This window comes from Anser anser, assembly GCF_964211835.1.
Source record: "Anser anser genome assembly, contig: SUPER_W_unloc_2, whole genome shotgun sequence".
NCBI lineage: Eukaryota > Metazoa > Chordata > Aves > Anseriformes > Anatidae > Anser > Anser anser.
Genome location: NW_028154230.1, coordinates 704,819 through 730,783, shown reverse-complemented (window position 1 = coordinate 730,783; position 25,965 = coordinate 704,819). Strand labels below are relative to the sequence as shown.

General features: G+C 43.8%; 1 protein-coding gene across 8 annotated transcripts in view; it reads left to right on the top strand.

Annotated features, from left to right (window-relative positions):
* Positions 1-19,823: 19,823 nt before the first annotated feature.
* LOC310888852 (spindlin-Z) overlaps positions 19,824-25,965 on the top strand; it is a 57,222-nt gene continuing 51,080 nt past the window's right edge. Inside the window, exons 1-4 of one of the 8 annotated variants that reach the window (XM_083852468.1) lie at positions 20,993-21,290; positions 22,527-22,749; positions 23,711-23,841; positions 25,265-25,331. The gene's annotated coding sequence lies outside the window, so the exon portion shown is untranslated. Of the gene's footprint in view, positions 20,248-20,762; positions 20,965-20,992; positions 21,291-22,526; positions 22,750-23,465; positions 23,842-25,264; positions 25,332-25,965 lie in introns of those variants that run through there. The other 7 variants (XM_083852464.1, XM_083852469.1, XM_083852463.1 and 4 more) reach the window with 7 other exon arrangements.

The following is a 25,965-nucleotide window of genomic DNA, read 5'->3' as shown; positions in this document are numbered from 1 at the left end:
ATCTCAGGTTTGCTGTGCCTGTTTTCCAAAATGCATTATATAGCACATTACTTACTGTATGTGTTCCCTGCCACGCTGTTTATCGTTTCCAGGGGCTGGCTTAAGTTTATTATTTTGCTGTATTGTGTAACACTGGCTTACGATATGATAAAATTACTAGTCATGAGACTAATCTGGTATTTGTACTCAGCATTGCCGTTACCTCCATATTTCGGAAGCCATATATCAGAAACTATTAATAATTACACCTTTTACCTTTTCTCCTCAGGGAGCCAATCTATGGGGGAGACAAGGGGTGATACTTTTCCCCACTTGTTCACTCTCTCTTTCTCCTTCGCCACCCTCTTCTCCTCCAGGCGAGTTATGATAGCTCTTCAAGACTTTGAATATCCTTGGGATGTTCAAACCAGAATGTTCCTATTGTTATTTCTCCTGAATGCACTTCAGATTTTGTTTAAGGTTAAACAACTACTTAGGAATGCCACCCAGAGATCTGTCCTGAGGCAGGATAGTTATGAGTGGCAGGGAGTGTGGGAGGATATGGGCAGGCATCTAGAGCAGTGGGCACCTCCAGTGCTTTGGAAATTCACCTGTAAACAAGTGCAGAATCCTAAAAAACTGGCAGAATGCTTGAAAAAGGGGTGTCATCACCCTGGCAATTCCAAAGAGACACAAATCACTGCAACATGCTGGGGCTTGGCCTATGCTTATGTAGCTGCAACGTCACTATAACCCCAGTGACAGACCCTGCAGCCACTCCAACCCCTGAGTCGGGCCCTGTGGCCACTGCAAACTCTAAAATGGGCCCCATGGCTGGGCCAGAGAACAAACCCGTGCCAGTATCTGTCACCCCTATATGCAAGATGAAGCAACGGATGAGAAAGTCAGGTTATTTAGAAAGGAAAGGAACTCCTACTCAGACAGGGACGGAGGAAGAACACAAGGCAGGCTACTCCAACATGGCTGGGCCATCAGAGGAACAGGAGGATGAAGAGGAAGATACCATAAAAGCATCAATAACTACCCAATCCCTATCCCAAGGTGTGCTACAAGATATGCAAAAAGATTTCAGTAGTTTTCCATTGTCACCTGCCTGCTCTGCTGCTGGGGTAATGGGGCCAATAGCCTGGAATTAGAGGGCAGGGAAGCCAGGCAGCTGGGATTCCTTGCTAGGGAAGGGGGCATTGATAAAGCAATTGGAAAAGGAGCACAAATCTTCACCCTCTGGAGGCGTCTCCTGTCAGGTGTGAAGGGAAGGTTATTCTTTCAAGGAAGATTAGTGTCATCCAAGCAAGTGGACCACTATGGAGAGGGGTATCCAGTACCTGAGGGAATTAGCTATGCTGGAGGTGATTTATGATGACCTGGACAATGAACAGATACTCAAAGATCCAGAAGAAGTCAGGTGTACATGAACCATATGGCAGAGTTTTGTACAGAGTGCACCATCATCATATGCCAGCTCATTGGCAGTAATAACTTGGAAAGACCATGAGGAACCCATGGTGGATGAACTGGCTAAACAACTCCGGCAGTACGAAGAAAGTTTCTCTTCTTCCCTACGGGCCTGCATCTTGGCTGTGGAGAAACTTTCTCCAAAGGTCCACCAACTTAAAGAGAATATATCTTCCTCCCCACCTGTACGAAACAGTGTCTCAGATATCAGGAGTAAGAGTCCTTCTGTTCAAGAAAGAAGATATAGTGGGTACACACCCCATGCCACCCTGTGGTTTTACCTACATGACCATGGAGAGGACATGAGAAAATGGGATAGAAAATCTACCTCGACTTTAGAGGCACGGGTGGGGGAGTTGCAAGGAAAAACAACTGGAAAAGAGGGGTCTTCTGAAAAAATTACTGCTTCAGTTTCCAGGGGGCAGTCCCCCAGACACAGTTATGGATACTATGACCAGGACTAGAGGAGCCCTGCCTCTGGCCAGCCAGAGGAAAGGGATAACCAGATTTACTGGACTGTGTGGATCTGATGGCCTGGCACATCAGATCCACAGAAGTATAAGGCTTTAGTAGATATCTGTGTGCAGTGTACCCTAATGCCATCAGGCTACCGAGGGGCAGAACCCATCTGCATTTCTGGAGTGATGGGGGATCCCAGCAGTTAACTGTATTGGAGGCTGAAGTGAGTCTAACTGAGACTGAGTGGAAAAAGCACACCATTGTGACTGGCCCGGATGCTCCGTGCATCCTTGGCATAGACTACCTCAGGAGAGGGTACTTCAAAGATGTAGTGGGTTTACGTGGCAAGGTTGTGGTAGCAGGGGAATGCAGGGGTGGCTTCTGTGAAAAGAGTACAGAAGCTGCCCCATGTTAAATAAGGGCCAGTTTCAGCCAGCTCCAAAGGGACCTGCTGCTGGCCAGAGCCGAGCCAGGGGGAGGAAAGGGACAATCGGGTTTATTGGAAAGTGTGGATTCGATGGCCTGGCACGTCAGATCCACAGAAGTATAAGGCTTTAGTAGACACTTGTGCACAATGTACTGCAATGCCATCAAGCTATAAAGAGGCAGAACCCATTTATATGAATATTTATATTATCCAGAACATTATTATTACTATATATATTATATATATATATATTACATATAGAGAGACTATATATATTTGTATTATCCAGAACAGCTTGTTCTGGATGCCATCTCCAAGCCATTGGAAGAGAAGGAGGTTATGAGGAGTAGTCAGCATGGATTCACCAAGGGGAAATCGTGCTCGACCGACCTCGTTGCCTTCTATGATGGCATCACCAGCTGCGTTGATGGAGGGAGAGCAGTGGATGTCATCTACCTTGACTTTAGCAAGGCTTCCGATACTGTCTCCCACGACGTCCTGCTAGCAAAGCTGAGAAAGCGTGGGATAGACGAGTGGACGGTAAGGTGGGTTGAGACCTGGCTGACCGGCCGAGCTCAGAGGGTGGTGATCGGCGGCGCAGAGTCCGGCTGCAGCCCTGTGACTAGCGGTGTTCCCCAGGGGTCGGTGCTGGGTCCGGTCTTGTTCAACATCTTCATCGCCGACCTTGACGAGGGAATAGTGTCCAGCCTCAGCAAGTACACCGATGATACAAAGCTGGGAGGAGTGGCCGACACGCCAGAAGGCTGTGCTGCCATTCAGCGAGACCTGGGCGGGCTGGAGAGCTGGGCAGGAAGAAGCCAAATGAAGTTTAACAAGAGCAAGCTAGAGAGTCCCATGTCTCAGCGGCTCCCAAAGCCTGACAGAGAGAACTCCACCTGGGTCGCCAAATTGACGCGGTCAGAACTTAATAACCAAAGTTATTAAGCAGGTATTCTTTATTATGGTGCTGGGTGTGTGGGGGGATTGCTCCACCTAACACACACACACACACACCAAGGGTTACTGCCAGTGTGCTTATATTAATGGGATATATACATATTCATCTCACTTCCCTGTAAGTCTCTTGCATATTCTTCAGGTCTCTGAAGAATCATTAACATAGATTCCCGCCCCTTTTCGCATGTGTGCTAGAGTCCTTGGGTGGTTGTCAGGTGTACTCTGGTGGTGTTTTGATGAAGGCCAGAAGTCTTCCTTGCTGCTAAACGTCTGACCCTTTCTTTCTTTGACAGACTTCAGCAGTCCAAGCCAGTTTTTGCTGCTTCTATTATCTATGTGCATACATTCTTTTACTCCCTTATCTTTAGTGTCATCCTGTCCTTGTGGTTAACATACAGCTGTGTTAGCTAAGACCTGCAAAATCAACATCCTTTATCTTGTTCCCTGTCTCAATAGGTATCCAAGATCCCTATATAGGGAAGGCTTATATAGCATGGGAATTTTGTGGGAGACCTATGCCTTATCTGGAGTGTCATTTGGGTACACAGCCTTTGCTGTTTGGAAAGGCATCATTTATTTATACAATAAAGCAAATTAATCTATCCCATTGAATTAGAGTACATTTTGATATTGTCACTTAAATCTAGATATCAATATGAATGATCTGTCTGTCAGCTAGATGTCTGAATTTCCATTATAGTGAATGGACATGAGACTTATTTAGTCACAGACTAAGCCAAACATTTTTTGTCATTTGAGATACCATAGGATAATGCAGCTGGCATCTAGCTACCTCTCTAGAAATACATGAAAATGTGTGGATCCTGTCATATCTGCCAGCTCCATTCAGAAGTCTCAAATCTGACATTCATTTCCTCCCCCTGGATTCACTGAATATATCAACTAAGAGATAAACATACGTATCTAAACATCCCCTGAAATGCTCTGGGACACTGTAGGTGTTCAGATGAGGCAGATAAACTTGACATAGGAGACCCATGTCCTTAGTAGCAGTGTGAAGGCTAGTAGGAGGTCCTAAGGCAATTTTAAAAGTGCTAAATGCCCATTTAAGTAATTTGGACAATGCCTGTTTAAATAATTCAGTCAAAGCCTAGGTCTCTGGTGACTTAAAAACAATCAGAGACTCTTAGCATCTGCTTAGCCACTTGTATGTTGACACCTCAGTTCTGGTCTACCAACCTGGAGCTGAACTCCATCCAGTTATATCATTAACAGTTAAAAAAAAACAAAACAGACATTAACCACCTAGGAAACACCTTTTGTAATCAAAGCCTATGTCCTATATGTCTAGTTATGACTGATAAAATAACGTGTCTCTACTTCTTCATCCAATAGTACAGTTATTTTTTTCTTCAAGGAGTACTGAATTTTGAAGTTTCTTCAACATCTCTCAGTTGTAGGCAATTCAAGTAGTGAAGTTTCACATAAGAGCAGCCCTGAAGAGAAGGACCTGAGTGTGTTGGTTGATGAGAAGCTCAGCATGAGCTGAAAACGTGTGCTTGCAGCCCAGAAAGACAACTGTATCCTGGGCTGCATCAAAAGAGGTGTGACCAGCAGGTTGAGGGAGGTGATTCTCCCTCTACTCTGCTCTCATGAGATAGTGTGGAATAATTGCCTGAGGTGACTTGGAAATTAAGATGCTATTTACATTTTAAAGAAAAGGTACAGCACTGAAGAAGCTTTCAGGGTGGAGCGTAGCTGCACTACATAGAAGCTCCTCCAACCATAGATGTTGATCTCACCAAGGGAACTTGGTGTGCTGACTCTAAGAGGAACAGTACGGAGTGTGGAGCAGAGTGGAGACACCGCAGCCAGGCTCTGTGATAAGATGGGAACTTGACTGTTCTTGTGCACACTGGAACAGATAAGCTGCACATTTGCTACCCTGAGCCAACGGCCTGTCATGTTTTTGACAAAATGCTGTACTTTTGGTGAACTTTGCCCATTATAATATCATTATAATACCAAAACACACCTCCACCCCAAAAGCTACCCACCTCCAAGGTGTAACCACACCTCACTGAGCATGCACTTTAATTTTTTTCTAGTTTATACCTTTAAAAGCAAAGTGAGAAAATTTAACACCAATCATAACAAAGGTATGCATGACTAGAGTCACTCAAGCTCCACCTAAAAGATAGAAAATGATATAAATTAGCTTAAGGGAGAGAGGATGTTAGGGAAGATACCATAATATAAGGAAAGATACCTTCTGACTTCTGGGATCAGTTGATGGGCTGAGCCTCTCTTCCCCTGCACTGGGACACCTTTGGGTAAGATTTGAACAATTGGTTATACCAAGTGCATCCCCAGGAAACTTAGAAATCTCTATAGAGGAGCTTCATATCTTTTAACGTGTTTATAGCCAGGCTGTGTTACTCATACTTTTCATATTTGTATGTGCTTTACAGACAGTGAATTTATCACCTGCAATTCAAAGAACCTGTGTACCCATTGCTTTAATAAATTGCACTACTCAGTAAATCTAGCCGTGGTACTTCTCATTGAACATGACCAAACTCTTTTAAGTGTGGCTGTGGTAGTTCATGGAATGCGAAAAGACTGAGGGTGTATTATGTTATTTGTGAATCTGTAATCGTGATAGTTCAGAACACTGAACGTGGCTTATAACGGCTAATTGGACATCCTTCCCAATTACTTTAACCTTTAACATGAGCTCTGGATCCCCCAGCACAAGGACATGGAAGTATTAGAACAAGTCCAGAGGAGGGCCACAAAGATGATCAAGGGGCTGGAACAGCTCTCCTATGAAGGCAGGCTGAGGGAGTTGGGGTTGTTCAGCCTGGAGAAGAGAAGGCTCCGGGAAGACCTTAGAGGGGCCTTCCAGTACCTAAAGGTACAGGAAAGCTGTACCTGGCATACTCTGGTGGTGTTTTGATGAAGGCCAGAAGTCTTCCTTGCTGCTAAACTTCTGACCCTTTCTTTTTCCTTTTTCCCTACAGGAAAGCTGGGGAGGGACTCTGTCATGGAGCGGAGTGATACAGCAAGGAGCAATGGTTTTAAACTAAAAAAGGGTAGGTTAAGATTAGATATTATAAATAAATTCTTTACTGTGAGGGTGGTAAGGCACTGGAACAGGTTGCCCAGAGAAGTTGCAGATGCCCCATCCCTGGAAGTGTCCAAGGCCAGGCTGGATGGGACTTTTATCAAACTGATCTAGTGGGAGGTGTTCCTGCCCGTGGCAGGGGGGTTGGAATTAGATGATCTTTAAGGTCCCTTCCAATCCAAACCATTCTATGATTCTATGACTCCTTGGGCAGCTGAGCTTGCACTGGATTGGACTTATGGTTCACCAATGATGCTAAAAACTTTTCTGATATTGACTGTGGATAAACCAAAGTGCCTATCTCCTGTGACTCACTAACAGCTGCTCCGTGTCAGTTGAAACTGCTTGCCTTTTGCTTGCTTTTTATTCTTTAAAATGTGTGGCTCCCATGCTTTCAAATAGCATTTTATAGCTGAATTAGGTGAGGCTTTGCAAGAAACTTCAATCGGAGACATACACAACCTAGAAATGTAGTAGCTTTTGTTTGATAAGTATGAGTTAGCATTATTTACATAAGCACTAAAGTGGTTGGTATCAGGTCAAGCAATAAGTAAGGCAAGGTGGATGTATTATCCTAGGTGCTCAGTTCTCTGTCTGTAGTAATTTTGGTGTATTTACAAGCTGTTTACAGTCTCTGTCAGATAAGTGTTAATACTCAGTGATATTAAATACTTTAAATACAAAATTATGAGATTTGAAGGATTTTGTTCTACAGACATTTTTCCCCCCAAATGGGTACAAAGGAATGCATAATCACTTTCATTCCAACATTAAACAATTGGCGGGATACTCAAGTGCAGAAGGCAAAAATGAACTGTTTGAGCATATGTATAAAGCTTTTGTGTAGTCTGCAGCGATTGGGCACATCCTCAGAATATTTAATCTGCTGCTTTTTTCTTTACCTGTTCTGTGTGATTTGACTAATTCCACCACTCGTCAAGCTTAATGTGCTTGTAAATTTGTTTTATACAAAGTATTAGTCAGTCATGTACAGATACTTGCTTCAGATCTTGAGTTCCCGAGTAGTCAAATGCCCTATTTTTCTTTAGAAGCATTTAATACACTATAGAGGTACAAATTGGGATCATAGCCTTTGATTTCCAGTGGATCTGACAAATACAGGGTTCTCTCAGTTTCATTCATGTCATTGAACTTAAAATTGATTTCCCTAAAACTGAGAACTACAATGAAACTTCCAGATGTAAAACTTCTCTTCCAAAAATTTAATCTAGTAGACAAATGCTACTGCTGGGGATATAGCAACAAATAACTGAGCATGGACAGAGTAATTCCAATCACATAATTTAAAACCAAATTACAGTACTGATATAATACTGAGCCAGAAGGACATATGGTTCTCTCCCTGATAGAACAATAGAGTCAAAGCTGAAATGTTTTATGAACAGATAGGCCAAACCTTGACTATGTTTATTCAGATAGAAGGAAGTTTAGAAACTTTGTATGTCTGGTGCTACCTTACTCACAAATTAGTCTACTAAATTTCCTTGGTCTCAGTGGGAGAAGGCTCAAATTGCACAAGAAATTGTAACATATTTAGGTTTTAAAATTTTAAAGGGACAGAGACAGTTAAGTAATGAAAGGAAAGAAGCTATTTGCCAACTCCCAGAACCTTGGAATACTCATTTATGGCTTTCCTGGGAATGGTGGGATGGTGCCGCATACAGATTCCTAATGACGGATTGATGGTGAAAACTTTATAAGAATTATTGAAGTTATCCAAAGGCCCCCTTCAGTGGACCAATGAAAGTTGAAATGTACATATTCAGCTTAAAAAAGGTTTGATGAAAGCCCTGGATTTAGAGCTGCCTAATTTAGAAAAGCCTTTTGAACTGTTCACCTGTGAAAGGCAGGCTGTAGCCCTCAGTGTCCTGACCCAACGCTTGGGGGAATATAAGCGAGCAGTGGCATACCTTTCCAAGCAATTGGATCCAGTAAGTCAGCAACAGCCTGGATGCCTGAGAGCAGTGGCTGCTACAGTATTGTTAATACAAGAAGCCCGGAAGCTCACCATGGGACAGAAAATAACTGTTTATGTTCCAGACATGGTAACTACAGTGTTGGACCAGAAGGGGGAACATTGTCTCTCCCCTAGCAGAATGTTAAAGTATCAGATGGCACTGACAGAACCAGATGATGTGACCCTCAAGACTAGAGCTGTGGTCAACCTTGACATGTTTCTCTCAACTTGACATGAAAAAAGTAAACCGGAGCTTGATTGCTTCAAATGTGTAAACATCTGGACTGAATCAAAATATGCCTTTGGAGTAATGCATGCACATGGAGCCATGTGGAAAGAGAGAGGACTACTGTCTGCACAAGGGATAGAGATAAAGCATAAGGAAGAAATTTTGAGTTTACTTGAGAGTATACAAATCCCTTTTGCTATAGCTATTATGCATTGTAAAACTCACCCATCGGGGTGAACCACCCCAAAAAGAGGAAATAAAGCTGTCTGATTTAGCTGCAAAACGGGCTACAGAAAAAGGCATGGAAAAAGAAGTACTAGCTATAGTGCCAGAGAAAAGAGTTTCTCTCCAGAAAAACCCTATTTATGATAAGCAAGATTTAAGATTAACTGAAACTTTAAAAGTGAAAAACTGGCAGAATGGATGGGCAGTTGCACCCTCAGGTCTAGTAGTGGTATCCTATTCCCCTATGAATAGTCTAGTGAAAGAAGGACATAATGCTGTGCACTGGGAAACAGAAAATTTGCTAAAGCATTTACAGAAGTTATTTATTAGCAGGAATATGGCAAAGACTATTAGGCCAGTCACAGAGAGGTGTGAAATATGTTGTAGGAATTATCAAAAAACACAGAATAATATTCAATTTGGAAAAACTACTGAGGGGCAGGCACCTGGAGAGTATTGGCAAATAGACTTTACTGAATTGCCAGGAAAAGGGGGGCTAAAGTATTTGTTGGACACATATACAGGTTGGCCTGAGGCTTTTCCATGTTGTACCAGTAGGGCAAAAGTAGTAAAAGCTTTGTTAAAAGAGGTAATCCCGAGATTTGGAATACCTTTGGGAATGTCATCAGATAGAGGTCCACATTTTATAGCCAAGGTAGTTACTGAGATAAGCAGACTATTAGGTATTAGTTGGGATCTGCATACCCCCCCCCTCCCCCCCAGGCCCCAGTCTTGTGTCAGAGTAGAAAGAATGAATCATTCTCTCAAGAGTCAGTTAGGCAAGCTGTGTGAATGTGGATCAGACGGGAAGAATTATGATAGACTTGAATGAAATTTGTCAGCAGACCAAAATTTTACACAAGGTTCAAGGGGATGATACATCATTTGGAATTTTTAAAATGTGGAATTGGATGACTTCCTGGTTGTTTGATTTAAAGTTATGGATGAATAAAATTTTAGCTGTAGTAATTGCACTATTGATTCTTTTAGTTTGTATATATGTATTAGTCCAATGTACCTACAACTGCTGTTCAAAGTTAATGAACTGGAAAAGACAATATTATTGGATACAGGAATTATTTGTTAATCATCTTTTGTTATGGCTGTATGCATATAATTGCTTCTATAACGATACAATGTTATGTTTTAATTGCTGCTCTAACCTCTGTTGGAATTTACAGCAAACTAATATGAGGGTTATAGCTTGCTCACTACAAACCTTCAAAAGAAAAGGACAGATTGATACCAAGCCAAAAGGACATATGGTTTTCTCACTGATGGAACAGCGGAGTCAAATCTGAACTGTTTTATGAACAGATAGGCCAAACCTTTACTATGTTTAGTTAGATAGAAAGAAATTTAGAAACTTTGCATCTCTGGTGCTACCTTACTCACTAATTAGTCAGCTTTATCTGTAAGAACATTCAGACTAGAATCTCAGAATGGGGGCAAGATGACCCAGGTATGGAGGATGTGTCTGAAAAGAGGGAACTCATGGTACGCATCTGTCCTTCGATGTGTAAATGACTTAGCTAAGTATGCAGGCTTAAGGTGAAACAATAAGATAAGAAAAAAGAAGATGGTCTGAGCATGCGCAAGAACTGGCTTCAACTAGCGAACACAGAACACCATGAGGAAGACGACCTCCAGAAGACTCCGAAAGACCACTGGTAGAAATTAATGTGCATGCGTCAGGGATATTTACATACTTTAATGTGTTCCGGGAAATAGTGTGAATATGTTAATTATTTCTGGGAAATCTAATGAATATGTATGTTCTGATTGCATATAACCTTTGTAGCTTGAACAGCTCAGCGTGCACACTAGGTGGAGCAATCCCCTGTGCGTTCGGCACTGCAATAAAGAATGCCTGCTTTCTAAAACTCCAAATTGAGTATTAGAGAGTTTGATCAACTGGCTTTTACGGTATCAACACTTGAGCCAAGTCGTTCAAGTTGCATTTGTTTTGGCATGTTAGGGCATGAACTTGTACTTCTGCAGTCATGCATGTCAGTTGGGATCTGGTGTGAAGCCCCTATCTCATCAAAGAGAAATCCATGGAGGTTTACATAGAAACCACATCCAATGCAGGAAGTCTCAGAGCTAAAATTGCTGGGAACTGAGGAAATATTATATTCTTGCCCTCTTCTTATATTCTTCCCTGGGTGTCTGCTTTTGGGACAGCATACTGGATTGATTAAATGGACTTTTAGTGTGATCTGGCACAGCTGCCCTATCAGCACATGCATTTGTAAAGAGAAAATATTAATGTTGAAGGCTGGGCCTCTCCTCATCCTTATTCCATCCCTACAGCAGTTTTCATAAATTTCCAAGAGCAGTTCATTGTCCATTTCTCCTCTTCTTTGGACAGGTAACAAGTTGGAGCAATTCTTAGCTATTTAACAATCTATCATAGACCACATGACTGTGGTCATAGTGTGGTGGGTTAGCCGTGGCAAACAGCAAATGCCTACCCAGATGCTCACTTAATCCCATTTCTCAGTGGGATGGGGAAGAATATATGAGAAATATATGAGAAAGCTCATGAGTCTAGATAAAGACAGGGAGATTGTTTACCAGTTACGGTCACATGCAAAACAGACTCAATTTGGTGAAAATTAATTTAATTTATTGGCAATTAAAATTGTTTGCAGTAGTGAAAACTATGAACATTAAAACATCTTTCCTTCCCTCTTTCCCAAGCTCAGCTTTGCTCCTTCACTCCAGGTTCCTCTACCCACTCCTTGAGTAGTGAAAGGGGGGGGGGGATATGGTGTGAGAAATATCTCAATAATTTTTTAAGACAGGGTCTCTTGTGAAGCAAATTTATTTGCAATTGCAATGGCAGACATCTTGCAAGCAGGAGCGCACAGCGGAAGTGTATCATAGCCCTATATCCCCTATTACCCAACGCTTGATTCCTCCCCTGTTTCGTCACTGGCTGAGTACTACAGATTCACAACCTACCCGACGCTTGTTACTATGCCCTGCATGTACAGTTTTATTTGACCAACTTTTTATTTTTCCTTTTTTAGAACTGGAGGGGCCCATAATTTCGTAACTTCTTGTTCTTGCTGATTCTGTAACTGCTTGTCTTGTTTTTCTTAGCCATCCTTCTTATTTTGGGACAGTGGAACCTTCCACTGCCCCCTTATCTACTTAACATACCCCCCCACTGTTATGCCCGAGCAATCACTGTTGAATATGCAAGGCTAGTGCATCACTAACAAAAAACACTTTTGAGACAGGGAACAAGATAAAGGATGTTGATTTTGCAGGTCTTAGCTAACACAATTGTATGTTAAAGACCCCAAACATAAGGGAGTAAAAGACTGTATGCATAGATAATAGAACCAGCAAGAACTGGCTTGACTGCTGAAGTCTGTCAAAGATAGGAAAGGTCAGAAGTTTAGCAGTGAGAAAGACTTCTGGCCTTCATCAAAAGACCACTAGAGTACGCCTGATGACTGTGAGAAACTAAGTTGTGTTTCTGCAGTAGAGAACTAATTTTCTGTATTCCAAGGTAGTTGTGTAGTCATAATAAGGAGAAATGCTAAGTAGATAAGTGGACAGTAGAAGGCCTCACTGTTCCAAAATAAGGTAGAAGACTGAGAAAAACAGGATGAGCAGCGTGGGAACAGTAAAACAAAGATCAAAGGTTCTCAAAACATAAGAAAGGGAAAAAAAAAAGGGAAAAAGGAGAAATTAAAGGGTTAAAAAAAAAGAAAAATTGTACATATATGGTATAGAGGAGCATCGAGTAGCTTGTGAACCTGTAGTACTCAGCCAATGAGGAAACGGGAGGTGATCAGGTGTCGGGTAATAGGGAATAAAAGGTTATGATTTGTTTACTATAACGCGCTCCTAATTGGCAGGACGCCCGCCATTGCAATTGCGAATAAAATAGCTTCACAGAAGATCCTGTCTGAAGAAAATTATTGAGATTTTTCTCACAATTTGGGGGCTCATCCAGGATCTTGTCGCCTGCTGAAGATTTCTTGCCACCACAGACAGGAAGGTGCACCCCGCTGATTTCAGCAGTCCCGTCGGGTGGGTGGGTCATCTCAGTATGGCCGGCAAAGGACCGAGACGGTTAATCTGAAGACAGGCTCTGCGAAGCTCTGGGGAGAAGGGAGGCCAGCACTGACATGCACAGACACAGCCCAGACATAGTCCAGCCTGGATCGGGTACAGGCACAGGGATTACTGCTGATAACCCAGACTGGGAAGCCATGCACGGACCGAGGTAAGGGAAACTTTACCGTATCTTGCCTCGGGTTGGGTTCAGGGAGACTTTTGTGTGGCGTGTGAATGAGAAGCACTTTTAGTGCGAAGTGAGTGTGGAGTCCCGATCCGCGAGGTTCTGTAGTCCCGCGAGGGGACGAACGAAGTCCCCTCGGCTGGAGAGGGACGAAGCGAAAGATAGATGAGCAAAAGAGAGTCTTGGGGGTTTGGGCCTTTAGGTGTACGGTACCCCGAGCACGGCGAAGTGAGGTGCTCGGCAGTACACCCCACCTCTGTCCTAATCCTAGGTGAAGGTGTGTGGTACTCTGTGGGTAGTAAAATCCACAACAGCACATCAGGAAGAGATGGGGATTAAGGGTTCCGAGAGTCAGCAGGGTGGGGGCGGAGACCCCAGGATTGTGCCTAAAGATAGTCCTTTGGGGAGAATGATAAGGATTTGGAAAAAAAAACAAAAACTAGGGAAAAAGATTTTTTTTAAAAAAAATTTAATGGTTAAATATTGTGTAATTGTCTAGCCTAAAAAGCCAATAAAAGGAACTTCAGTATTTTGGCCAAAATAAGGGTCTGATGAAAATTCAGGCTTTAAATTTATATGTAAGCAATAAGACTCCTTTTTTTCGGAGGAGGAATCAAGTTATGCTCCCTATAATCCTAATATTGCACTGGAGGCAACGGCAGCTGCTCCAGGAAGGGAGACAGGGACTGCAATTGACGCTGTCCCTGGAGAAGTTGCGCTGGGGAGCACGGAGCAGCGGGAGCGGAGGTGGGGGGGGTCCCGGTGGGGCCTCAGGGACGTGCAGGGGCGACACAGGGCCAGTACCATTCCCCCCTTACCAGCAGAGAGGTTAGGAGTTTTAAGAAGGAAATGAAATCTTTAACTGAGGGCCTAGCAGAACAGTCAAATCCGTTTCTAAGGCCTAATTTGCATTCCTGGGGAGGAAATGTCAATCTTGAGTATGTTATTCGCTGGAGAAGAATGTTTAGGAGGGGAATGATTCGGCAGGCAGCTATGCAAGAATGGGAAAGAACTAACGCCCCCACTGGACCGAGAGTAATTCCGATAGAGCAGAAATATCTGCTTATCCAACTGAAATAGTAACAACCCACAACATAGAAATCATATGAGAGACTCAGGGTCAGAATTAGGAAGTACTTGGGGATGAATCCTGAGGACCTGGTAGCCCAAGGGCTCTTTAAAGTTCATTTTGTGATTAAAGCCTGGCCAGATATGCAGAAAAAGCTCCAGAAGGTGGGAGGATGGAGTGAACTAGTGTTCACTAGAGTGAACTATGGAGTAAGTAGTATGAAGGTGTATGCCAGGAGGGGAGATGAGAAGGAAAAGCAGAGCGCGAAACTAATGGTATTCACAGCGTACTGGGTAGTGAGGCAGAGGGTTGGAGATAGAGGGACTTTGGGAGGAGTCGGGCCCAGGATGGAAAGGAGAGGAAGAGAGATGAAGGAATGGCAGACAAGGAAAGCTACCTGTGTTGCAGCCTAAATCCTAGCAGGGACAGGCTTTGAGAAGATGTTTTAAATGTGGCCAGACCGGCCACTTCAAATAGGAGTATCCGGAGTGGAAGAAGGAGGAGAGATTGCTGTTATAAATTCAGAATAGGGGAGTCGGGACTTCTCAGAAAGCTAGTTCCCTGATAAATGAAAAAGTGTACCTCAAGGGTTCCTCAAGTGTACCTCAATGGGAATTACTCTACAATTACTGGTGCAGGCAAAACAGACTTAGCAAAGGAAGATTAATATAATTTATTACCTATTGCTGACAGGCTGGAGCCGTGAGAAACAGAGAAACAAGCTGGGGGCACCTTCCCCCATTCACTCTCTTCCACCTCTTCCCTGCCCTGAGTGGTGCAGGGGGGCTGGGAGTGGAGGCTGCTGTCAGTCCGTGGCGCTTCATTTTCCCCACTCCTTCATGGTCCAGAGCTAGTCCTGGTTGGAGAATCTGTCAATTAATTCTTCCAAATGTGAAGCAGAGGTCTCTTTGTCAGGGTCAGGAGTAATACTAGCCCTTCTACTGCTTCTGGGGGACTACCCAACAGAAACTGGGGCAGCAGTCCTCCTAGGGACCTCTTTTCTTGCTGCTGTATCTTTCCACAGTTCACGTACCCAAGCAGCTAGGGCCGAGGTCAGTTCACTGTCCCACTTCCTCATATCTTCCCCATAGTCACGTAAATAAAACCACAAGGTACCCCGTGGTGTGTGTCCCGGATTCTCCCTTGCTTGAGCTGGAGAATGCTGGCATTAATGGCTGAAAGATTCTTCCATCTAGGTGAGGAGGAAGTTATGTGTTCTTTTAACCGTTGGGACAGTCTCTCCACGGCTGAAATGCAGGCCCGTACTTGGGCAGAGAGATTTTCTTCATATTTATGAAGCTGGTTCGACACAGTATCCACTGGTGGCCCCATCCCCTCATCCCAATGAATTCTTGCCAGCGTACTGGCATATGATGATGGTGCACTCCGCACCAATTTACGCCACATGGATGTTGTGCACTGGACTTCATCGGGATCTTGAGGTGTCTGTTCATTGTCTAAATCACTATAAATCATCTCCAGCACAGCTAATTCCCGCAGATGCTGGAGACCTTTCTCCATGGTGGTCCACTTGCCTACTTGATATACAATATCTTCCTTATGGGGATACCTTTCTTTCACAGCTGCCAGGAGTCGCCTCCAGAGGCTGACAACCTGTCTCTCTCTCCCAATTACTCTGTCAATGAGCCTTTCTCTAGAGAGGGATCCCAGCTGCTTGGCTTCACTGCCTTCTAATTGTTGGCTATTGGCCCCAGCATCCCAGCATCAAAGCAGCCAGGTGAGGATGTGCTCACCTGGATGACAACTGAAATCCTTTCATATTTCTCACAACTCACTCAGGGATAGGGATCGAGTGGTTTCTGATTCATTTATGATTTCCATCTCTTCTCCCTGATGTTGTTGTGATGACGCTGCTTTAGAGCTGCCTGCCTTTTCCCCTTCTCCCTCCTCCTTAGGAGGAGCTTCTTCCCTTACTAAATGGGCTGACTGCCATTTCCATTGTTTTGTCTTGACTATAGGAGCGACTGATACCACAGATGGTTGGTCCTCTGGGGTGGTCACAGTGTGTGTTATCTCGTCATTGAATTCAGAAACTTCCCCATCCCCTTGAGGGTGATGGGCAGTGTTAATTGACATTTGATAGGCATAAGCCAGACCTCAGAAGAGTGCAGCAAGCTGGTGGAGTTCTCTGGTATTGCCAGGGTCAGGGCATACGTCTTTCAAACATTCTACCAGTTTTTTTGGAGTTTGCACTTGTTCACGAGTGAAGTTAAGAACCATCGGAGGAGAAAACCGTGACAGGTACCTGCCCATATCCCCCCACACACCTTGCCACCCACAACTACTTTGTCTCAGGGCAGGTCCTTGGATGATATTCTTAATAAATTGTTTAACCTTAGGGAGGAAGAAAAAAACTAGAACTAGTAATAGGAGGATGACATCTGACCAAGGATATTCAGGATACTCAAAGGCTGCTGCAATTAGCCCACAGGGAGAGAAGAAGAAGGCACCACCCCCGATGTTATTCAAAAATTGACTGCTCGGGGAGAAAAAGAAGGCGGTGTAATTCTTAATATTTCCAAAAAGATAATCTCCAGGAGACCAGAATGATAACAATGCAGGGCCTGAGTACCAGACGAAACTGAAGGCCAGCATGTTACAGCACAGCATGATAAAGAAACCAAACACAGATTTTAACACGTTCTCTGATCGGATATAGAGGAAAAAAGAGAACAGAGAATGGACTACATACCACATAGTCACACAGAAAAATATTAACAGCAAACCGAACATTGTGACTAGCAAGTATGTTAGCTGTAAATACTTTAATCAATTCTACTGTTATCTCAACCCTTGAGCCCCATGTTGGGCACCAAAAAGGACTGTGGTGGTTTTACTCGAGTGGGCAGCCGAGTTCCACCACGGCCGCTCTCTCACTCCCCCCTCCTCAAAGAGGAAGGGGGAGAAAATACGGCACAAAGAGCTCGAGGTTTGAGATCAGAATGATTTAATTAAAGGGAAAGGGAATGGGGAGAAAAAGAAACAAAAGAACCAAGGCCGCGTGGAAGCACAGAGAGAAAGGGAAAAAAGTTATTCTTTACTTCCCATCAACGAGCGATGTTCAGCCACATCCTGGAAAGCAGGGCCTCAAAACGCGTAGCAGTTGTTCAGGAGGACCGCCCCCTCCCCCACGAGAGCCCCCCTTTTATTGCTGAGTGTGACATCAGGTGTCATGGAATATCCCTTTGGTTGGTTTAGGTCACCTGCCCTGGTGATGTCCCCTCCCCATCACTTGCCCACCCCCAGCCTGCTGGCTCTTGGGGGCTTGGAGGGAGTCCTGAAGCTGTGCCAGTACTATGCAGCAATAGACACAACACTGGAGTGATACCAGTGCTGTTCCAGCTACGAGTGCAGAGCACAGCACTGTGTGGGCTGCTGCAGGGAAAGGTGACTCCATCCCAGACAGACCCAACACAAATGCTTGAAAAAGGTGTGTCATCACTCTGGCAATTCCAAAGAGACACAAATCACTGCAGCGTGCTGGGGTTTGGCCTATGCCTATCAAGCTGCTATCAATGTTACTATAAACCTAGTGACAGACCCTGCGGCCACTCCAAGTCCTGTGACAAGCCCAATGGCCACTCCAACCCCTGCAGCCACTCCAACCCCTACGATGGACCCTGCGGCCTGTCCAGCTCCCGTGGCCTCTCCAGCTCCCGCGGCCTCTCCAGCTCCCGCGGCCTCTCCAGCTCCCGCAGCTGCTTCAGCTCCCACGGCCACTCCAGCTCCCGTGGCCACTCCAGCTCCTGCAGCCACTCCAACCCCTGTGACGGGCCCTGCGGTTGTTCCAGCTCCTGTGACAGGCCCAGCGGTTGTTCCAATCCCTATGACGGGCCCAGCGGTCATCCCAGCTCCTGTGACGGGCCTGGCGGTTGTTTCAACCCCTGTGGCTGGCCCAGCATGTATTCCAACCCCTGTGGCAGGCCCTGTGTCTGGGTCAGAGAAATGAGCTGTAGCAGTGCAAGTTGCCCCTTTAGACAAGGTGAAAAAATGGTATAGAGACTCGGGTCATTTAGAACGCAGACAGTCTTCTGCTAGGTCTAGGTATAGAGAAGACAAGGCTGGGCAATCAAAGGTGCAGGAGGATGAAGATGAAGATGTCGAAAAAGCAACAGTAACTACCCGAAACCTATACCAGCGTGAGCTATGAGATGTGCGAAAAGATTTTGGTTGCTGTATAGGTGAGCAGCTTGTCACCTGGCTGCTCCGGTGCTGGGACACCGGAGCCAATTGTGTGGAATTAGAGGGCAGGGAAGCCAGGCGGCTGGGATCCCTTGCTAGAGATGCAGGCATTGACAAAGCAATTGGAGATGGAGCACGATCTCACAGCCTCTGGAGGCGCCTCCTGTCAGCTGTGAAGGAAAGGTATCCCTTCAAGGAAGAACTTGTATGTCTACCAGGCAAGTGGACCACTATGGAGAAGGGAATCCAGTACCTGAGGGAATTAGCCGTACGGGAGGTGATTTATAGGGACCTAGACAATGAACAGGTATCCACAGATCCAGATGAAGTCAAGTGTACACCACCCATGTGGCGGAAGTATGTACGGAGTGCACCATCATCATATGCCAGCTCATTGGCAGTAATGGCCTGGAAAGACCATGAGGAACCCATGGTGGATAAATTGGCTAAACAACTGCAGCAGTATGAAGAAAGTCTCTCTTCTTCCCAACAGGCCTGCTGAAACCAGGACACAGTCCAACATCACACACCATCTCTTCTGCCCTGAAAGACTGCTGTAACAGATGGAGCCTGAAGTCAGTCATGGACTATGCAAACTCAGTGGACATTCTATATACCATAGATGAAAATGGTGACTAATTATAATGTATTGGGAAGGGTGTAACCTGAGCATGACAAAAATGGTATGGAATAAGGGGTGGATATCTGTCCTGGTTTCAGCTAAGACAGAGTTAATTTTCCTCCTAGTAGCTGGTAGGGTGCTATGTTTTGGATTAGGATGAGAAGAATGCTGATAACATGCTGATGTTTTAATTGTTGCAGAGCAGTGCTTACACCAGGCCAAGGACTTTTCAGCTTCTCGCTCTGTCCTGCCAGTGAGCAGGCTAGGGGTGCAGCAGGAGCTGGGAGGGGACAGACCCAGGACAGCTGACCCAAACTGGCCAAAGGGGTATTCCATACCATCTGACATCATGCTAAACAATATATAGGGGTGGCTAGCCGGGGTGGGGGGACCGGCTGCTCGGGGATAGGCTGGGCATCGGTCAGCGGGTGGTGAGCAATTGCATTGTGCATCACTTGTTTCGTACACATTATTAGTAGTAGTACTATTGTCACTGTTATTATTATTATTTTCCTGTCTTAATAAACTGTCTCTATCTCAATCCACAGGCTTCATTTTCCCGTTTCTCTCCCCCATCCCAGAGAGGGAGGGGGGAGGGTAAGCGAACGGCTGTGTGGTGCTTAGCTGCCGACCGGGTTAAACCACAACAGAAGCACTGTGGCCACCCTCATGAGGAAACCCTAGGCCCCTCACGGCAGGGAGGAGGGGAGGGGAAAGGCAGATGCTCACTGTCCCAGGGCCTGGTGGCCTACATTTTGAGAACCATCAGACAGATGCCTGCCATCTAGCTACAGACCAGCCCACACCACACTTCGTTATAACTGCCAGCAGGATAGGGGGAGACGGCAGTAGAAGAGGAAGGTGAGGGCGCTTGTTAATAGTGATTGGTGGTGGACTGGGTGGAGGATTGCTTGCTCTCCTGTCGCAGTTCGGAATTCACAGCGCGCCTGCGCGTTGACGGAGAGGAGGGCGGTGTCCGGCCCTGTGTTTTGAACGGCTCAATGCGGCGAACTCACAATTTGGCAGGAAGGTGAGGAGGCCTCTATTCTGGTGGTAGAGCTCGTGTAGAGAGGGGGATCCAAATGTGGCAGAGGCAAGCAGGAGGCAGTAACGCTGACGGCGGAGGAGGACAAACGAGAGGAGCAGAGCAGCTGTTCCCGCTACTGCCGCAGAGAAGCTGAGTAGCCTGGTGAGGCAGGAGAGCTGCTGAGGCTGCAATTCCAGCAGTCCTGGTCTGCTCGCCTGGCAGTCCCGAGCTCCTATTCCCCCGGCAGGTGAGTGGCGAACGCGAGTGGGGGGAGAGCGTGCAGCCCATGGCGTGGCTTGGCCTGGCCTGGCCTAGGAATGCCTAGTAATGGGCAGAGTCAGAGGGAGTCGTTGTGAGATGAGCTAGAGCCAGCACTCCTAGCTTTCCCTCCCCTGAGGCTGATGTTATTTATATACTTGTAGTGTTCAGATTCTGTTACCCTTCCTTCTTTGCTGCCTGCCTCGGCGGCTCGCCCGGAAACCGCGGGAACCGGGCGAGAGTGGGGCTGTGGGGCTCTCGGGCTTATGTTGTTGTCTCTCTCCTCTCTTCCCCCTTAGCGCCCCGGCTCCTTAGCAACCCCCGCCCTTCCGGACTTCGGAGGGACTGTTGTCCTCCTCTGGCGCGGTGTCTCTGTATCCATCGCCACCCCCCACCGGAGGGGAAGGATTTCAGCTGCATATTTCCCTCCCCCCTTCTCTCTAGGGAGCTATTGTATTGTGGGCTGGGGCCCACCGAGGCGCTCTCAGCCTCTTTGTCGATAGCGCACGTTGGGGGAGGGAGGCATGCCTCCGCCCTGCCCTTCTTCCCGTCGCGAAAAAACAGGGCGAAAGGGTTGTGAGGGTGGCGGCGGGGCTCGGCTGCGTCACAGCAACTAGAAGGTGTAGCTGGGAAAGTCGCCGCCGTGCTAACGCGCTGGGCTGGCTGCGCTGGGACTGCACGCACCGCTACCTGGGACACCCAGGGCGTATGTGTATGCGCGCGCTCTGCTTGGGCTTTGCTGGATTCCTTTGTCTGTGGCTGCCGCTGCTTTCTCCCCCTCCTTTCTTTCCCCTCTCTCCCAGACTCTAAGAGCTGCTGTAGGTTTGTAGATACTGGACCAACACTTACAACATGGCTGACGCTCTGCCTTGGTTCTCCATTAGGCTCTCCTCCTTCTCTGTCTCTGCCACTTAGTCTCTCCTCCATTGAGGGTTTTGTTTCTTCCCCCTCATCTGCTGTCAAAAAAAAAAAAAAAAAGAGAGAGGAAAAACAATGCACCGTCCTTATTGTGTGCGCGGTGGGATTTCAAGGGTAAGGATCGTCGCTTTGAAAGCTTTCTGCTTTCGTTTTGTTGTTTACAACAAAATGAAACTTAAAATCAGAATGGAGTTGGGAACCTGGCAAGGCCTGGAAGGTGGGCTGGTGGGGGAGAATTGGCTGAGTCCTGCTGAAAGAGGCTAGAGTGGAATGCTTTTATCTTTCTTTTTTTGGTGTGTGTGTGTGTGTGATGTGCCAAATATGCTCGCTGATATGAAATACCACTGTATTACACTTGCAGAAAGATCTAGTGCTGTTCCTTTAACTTTAGGATGTAGTTCAGTATAAGGTATCAACTCACCACAGCTGGAAAAACTTGAGCTAATCATGTTAGAATAGACACTGTGTAGGTAAAAGCAGTAGCTTTTTTGGGGGGAGGGGTGTCTTGGCTTTTCCTGTATCTCCTTGTCAGTATCTTAAATACCTCACAGCTCATAGGAGACAAAACTGGAATTAACAGTTGCTGTGTCTCTTTGCGTTGCTAGTTTTCTGTCACAGATTACTTTGCCCTAGTGATGACGATAGCGCAAAATGAGGTGCCTTTTTCTGTTAAAAGGAGTACTTTTTTTTTCTTTAAAAGACAAAGCATTGTGAACTGAAGTGTGATACTGAACTGCAAGACATTGTGTTTCTGACCTCCTAATACAAGGCAAATGTTCAGTTCAGCACCACCAACCTGTTATTCAGAGCACCTCCTTCTGGTTTCAATGAAAATATCTTTCTGTGTATATACAATATGTTTATAAATATTTTATAACTTATTATATATTAAATGTATTTATATATATATAAAACTTAAATGGCATAAAGCCCAAATAACATTTGAATGTAGATTTGGGGGGGGGTGTATATCTAGATTTTAACTTAAGGATGAATGCTCAAGGTGCAAAGGATGTGTTGCTTTCTAGATGTGTTACTGTAACTCATAGTAAATGTTTCATTTTCAAAGATTATATTTAAAAAACACAGTCTTTATTCAAAGCACGTACCCATTGATAGTCATCACTATCAATCTGAGCAGTGCCCTAAAGTAATGTTTTAACTCTTTTCATTGGCTGCTTTGCTTTGGAAGCTTCTAGTGGAGAAGCATTGACATAGCGTAATCATTGTTTTTACTGATATAGAAGTAAATAGTTACCTAATTCTAGCATTTAAATGTAGTATCATATATTAATACTCTTTTAATTTGTGACTGTTTTTTCTTCAACTTTTTCCATTCCCATTAACAAGTGTCGATTACCTGGAGGAGAAAATAAATGATAATATTGAGTTTACAACAACATAAAACTTGAATGGAGTCATCCAAATTACATTTTGGAACGTGCATCTATGTTACGGATCCTGAGCAATCTGTAATACTTCTAGATTGTGAAGTCAGAGGGAGAGTCTGTAATTTGATATGTTAGTGGATTTGTGCAGCAGTCTTTTTACTTTCAACAAACTATCCAACAAGGTAATATTTGTAAAACAAACAAACAAAAACACAATAGAACGGTTTGATACTTTGTCATTTGTTATGATAGTGACCAAATGCTGAAATTATTGCTAACTTTCTTATTAAAAGTGTGAAATGACAAGATATGCAGCTCCTCCCTCTAAATAGTCTTTTTGATGCTTAAGCAAGTTATTTTGGATGCAGAACTAAAAATAAAAAATTAGACAAAAACGTACAATTCACCCCCCAAGAATCCATTTAAATAATGGGTTTAGAGTGGAAACATTTCACTTTGAAATAGTCATGATGGTTTTTTATTCTAGTACGCTGTAATTTTCTTGCTAGAGCTTATTTTTTTTGGTAAAGTTCATTTCTACATGTGAGAAAAATCTCAAATAATTTTCTTCAGACAGGATCTTCTGTGAAGCTATTTTATTTGCCATTGCAATGGTGGGCGTCCTGCCAATTAGGAGCGCATTATAGAAAACAAATCATAACCTTTTATTCCCTATTACCCGACACCTGATCACCTCCCCTGTTTCCTCATTGGCTGAGTACTACAGGTTTACAACCTACTCGATGCTCCTCTATACCATATACGTACATTTTTTTTCAACCCTTTAATTTCTCCCTTTTCCCTTTTTTTTTTTTTTTCCCTTTCTTATGTTTTGAGACCCTGTGATCTTTGTTTTACTGTTCCTACGCTGCTCATCCTGTTTTTCTCAAGCCTTCCACCTCATTTTGGAACAGTGAGGCCTTCTACTGTCCACTTATCTACTTAGCATTTCTCCTTATTATGACTACACAACTACCGTGGAATACAGAAAATTAGTTCTCTACTGCAAAAACACAACTTAGTTTCTCGCATACATTATTAGCTTTACAAATATTTATTGTTTATAGCATCTTTGCTATAACTTGTGATTGTGTTCCTTTGAATGATACCTAGAAGGTTTTTCTTCCTGTCTTGGTTATCTAGATGAGTTTGTCAAAAATCAATATTGTTGGTCTTCCTTCGTGTCCCATGGGGAGCTGATCTAGTTGAAGAATCTGCAAAATCTTTGTACCTTTGGTGCCAAGAAGTGAAGACACTCCAATGTTTTGGTCCTTGTGGGTAATTTTAGGCTATGCTTAGCCAAATCAAAAACTATATTATTAGAATTGTTTCTTTCAAAACTGTTTGTTTGCTCATATTGTGAAATGAGGTGGGGGATTGGGGGAAGACTTCAAGAAATGTACAGGCTCTGTGATAGGCATGCTGAGAGATGTTAGAAATAAATTGATTACTTCTTACAAGAAATATTTTTCAGTGAAACTGATCGAAGAACAAATCATGACTGAGTGTAGCACTAAATATTTGTGAAATTTCCAACTGAAATATGAAGTCCTGAAGGTAGCAAACATTTTTGGTCCATCTTATATGTTAATGTTTTCCTATATTTTTCTTATGAAAAGTGTTCTTCTGCTGACTTATCTGTAGCTTTCATTGCTAACTGTTGCCAAGTTGAACTCTGATATGTTAAGATTTGTAAATATCATACTGATACAATAGCTCTTTTAAAGCTGTTTAAATGTAATGCATTATTTGCTTAAATTTTGACAAATGAAACAGCTTTCAATAAGATTGTGTTTTCTGAAGGAGGGTAACAGCCAGTCTTTTTAGACATTAAAGTCTACTGTTGTAAACTTCTTGTGCTCCCCCCCCCCCCCGTTGTTTGTTAATATGATAACTCATTTTCTGTTTGGGTGGTCAGATAGCTTGTTTCTAATAGGTGCCAGAGATTTTTTGTTTTCATTGTATTAGTACTCTTCGGAATTTGGTAAGCTTATAGTTTGAAGGCAAACAGTGACCTTTCTTGATATTGCTTTTCCTAATTGGTACTTTCTCCATATCAAGATGAGGCCCACTTGCTATCCAAAGCAAATGCTGCCTAGATGTCATCATACCACGTGACATAAAGGAATGGGGAATGTGACCTTTCTTATATGAACATCCAGACTGTTTCCATATACATCTCCATGACAAAGACAGGTGTTGAGTTTCTTGAAACAGTGTAGTTAATTTGTATTTTATCTGTGAACAGTGAAAAACAGGCCTGGGATCACTGAAGTAATTTTCAAATAATAATGATATTATTTAACTAAATGTCATACAGTACTTATTACTGCTTTTACTATGTGAGAGTGGTTGGATTTAACTTGATCTAAAATGTGAATTTGGTTATTAGTTTTGTCGTGCAGAATTTAGGAGGTGAATTGATTTAGCTATTGGAGAGGTTGAGGAGAATATCTTTTTATATTTCTTTTATGTAATATATGTTGTAAAACTGCTGTAAGTCCATGTTATGTGATGTTTGACTTGCTTACTTGGGAACTATATATTTCATCAGTTTGTGGATCCATTACAAATTGTTGCCATTAACTGTGGTGACTATATTAGACTTAAATGTTACCTAATTGCATTCTAATATGTGCAGTTATTGCAAGGTGGTTGAAATGTATTGTTGAATTAACTTTTATGTTTTCTTTATAGACAGATCTCCAAGAAAATACTCATTATAAAAGATGAGTTACTGACAATATGCTGTAAACACTTGCAAGTAGGTTTTTATAGTTCTCTCCTCCCTATTAGCTTTTAGTGTTGTTTGTTTTTTTTTTTAATATTAGTGTTGAATGCTCTTGTGCTGTTCAGGGTCTGCGCTTCTAGATAGTGGTGAAAGTAGATCTTAATTTCAAGAGTGGAATCTGTGGATTTCAGCAACTTACTACATCCTTAACATAGATGAGCTGCTGAACTTCAGACCTTCAATTGCAGGTGGTAGTTTGGATAGAGGAGATCTATATTTTTGTTTGTTTTTCATTAATATCACAGTATCACAGATTTCTAGGTTGGAAGAGACCTCAAGATCATCGAGTCCAACCTCCGACCTAACACTAAGTACTCCACTAAACCATATCACTAAGTTCTACATCTAAACGTCTTTTAAAGACCTCCAGGGATATATTCCAGCTGTTTTTATATTGATGACTTCTAGTAGCCTTTTACAGGGAGAACATTTATATCATGGTGACCAGCTGTTGAATCTACTTGACATCTTTGGAGTTGACAAATTAAGTTGATTGAAATTCCCCCCCAAATCACTAACAGGAAGATACAGGAGTATCTTTTTTTTTAAAAAAAAAAAAAAGCTGATCAGAAAATTCTGCCTGTCCGTAGAATATTGCCAGGCTTAT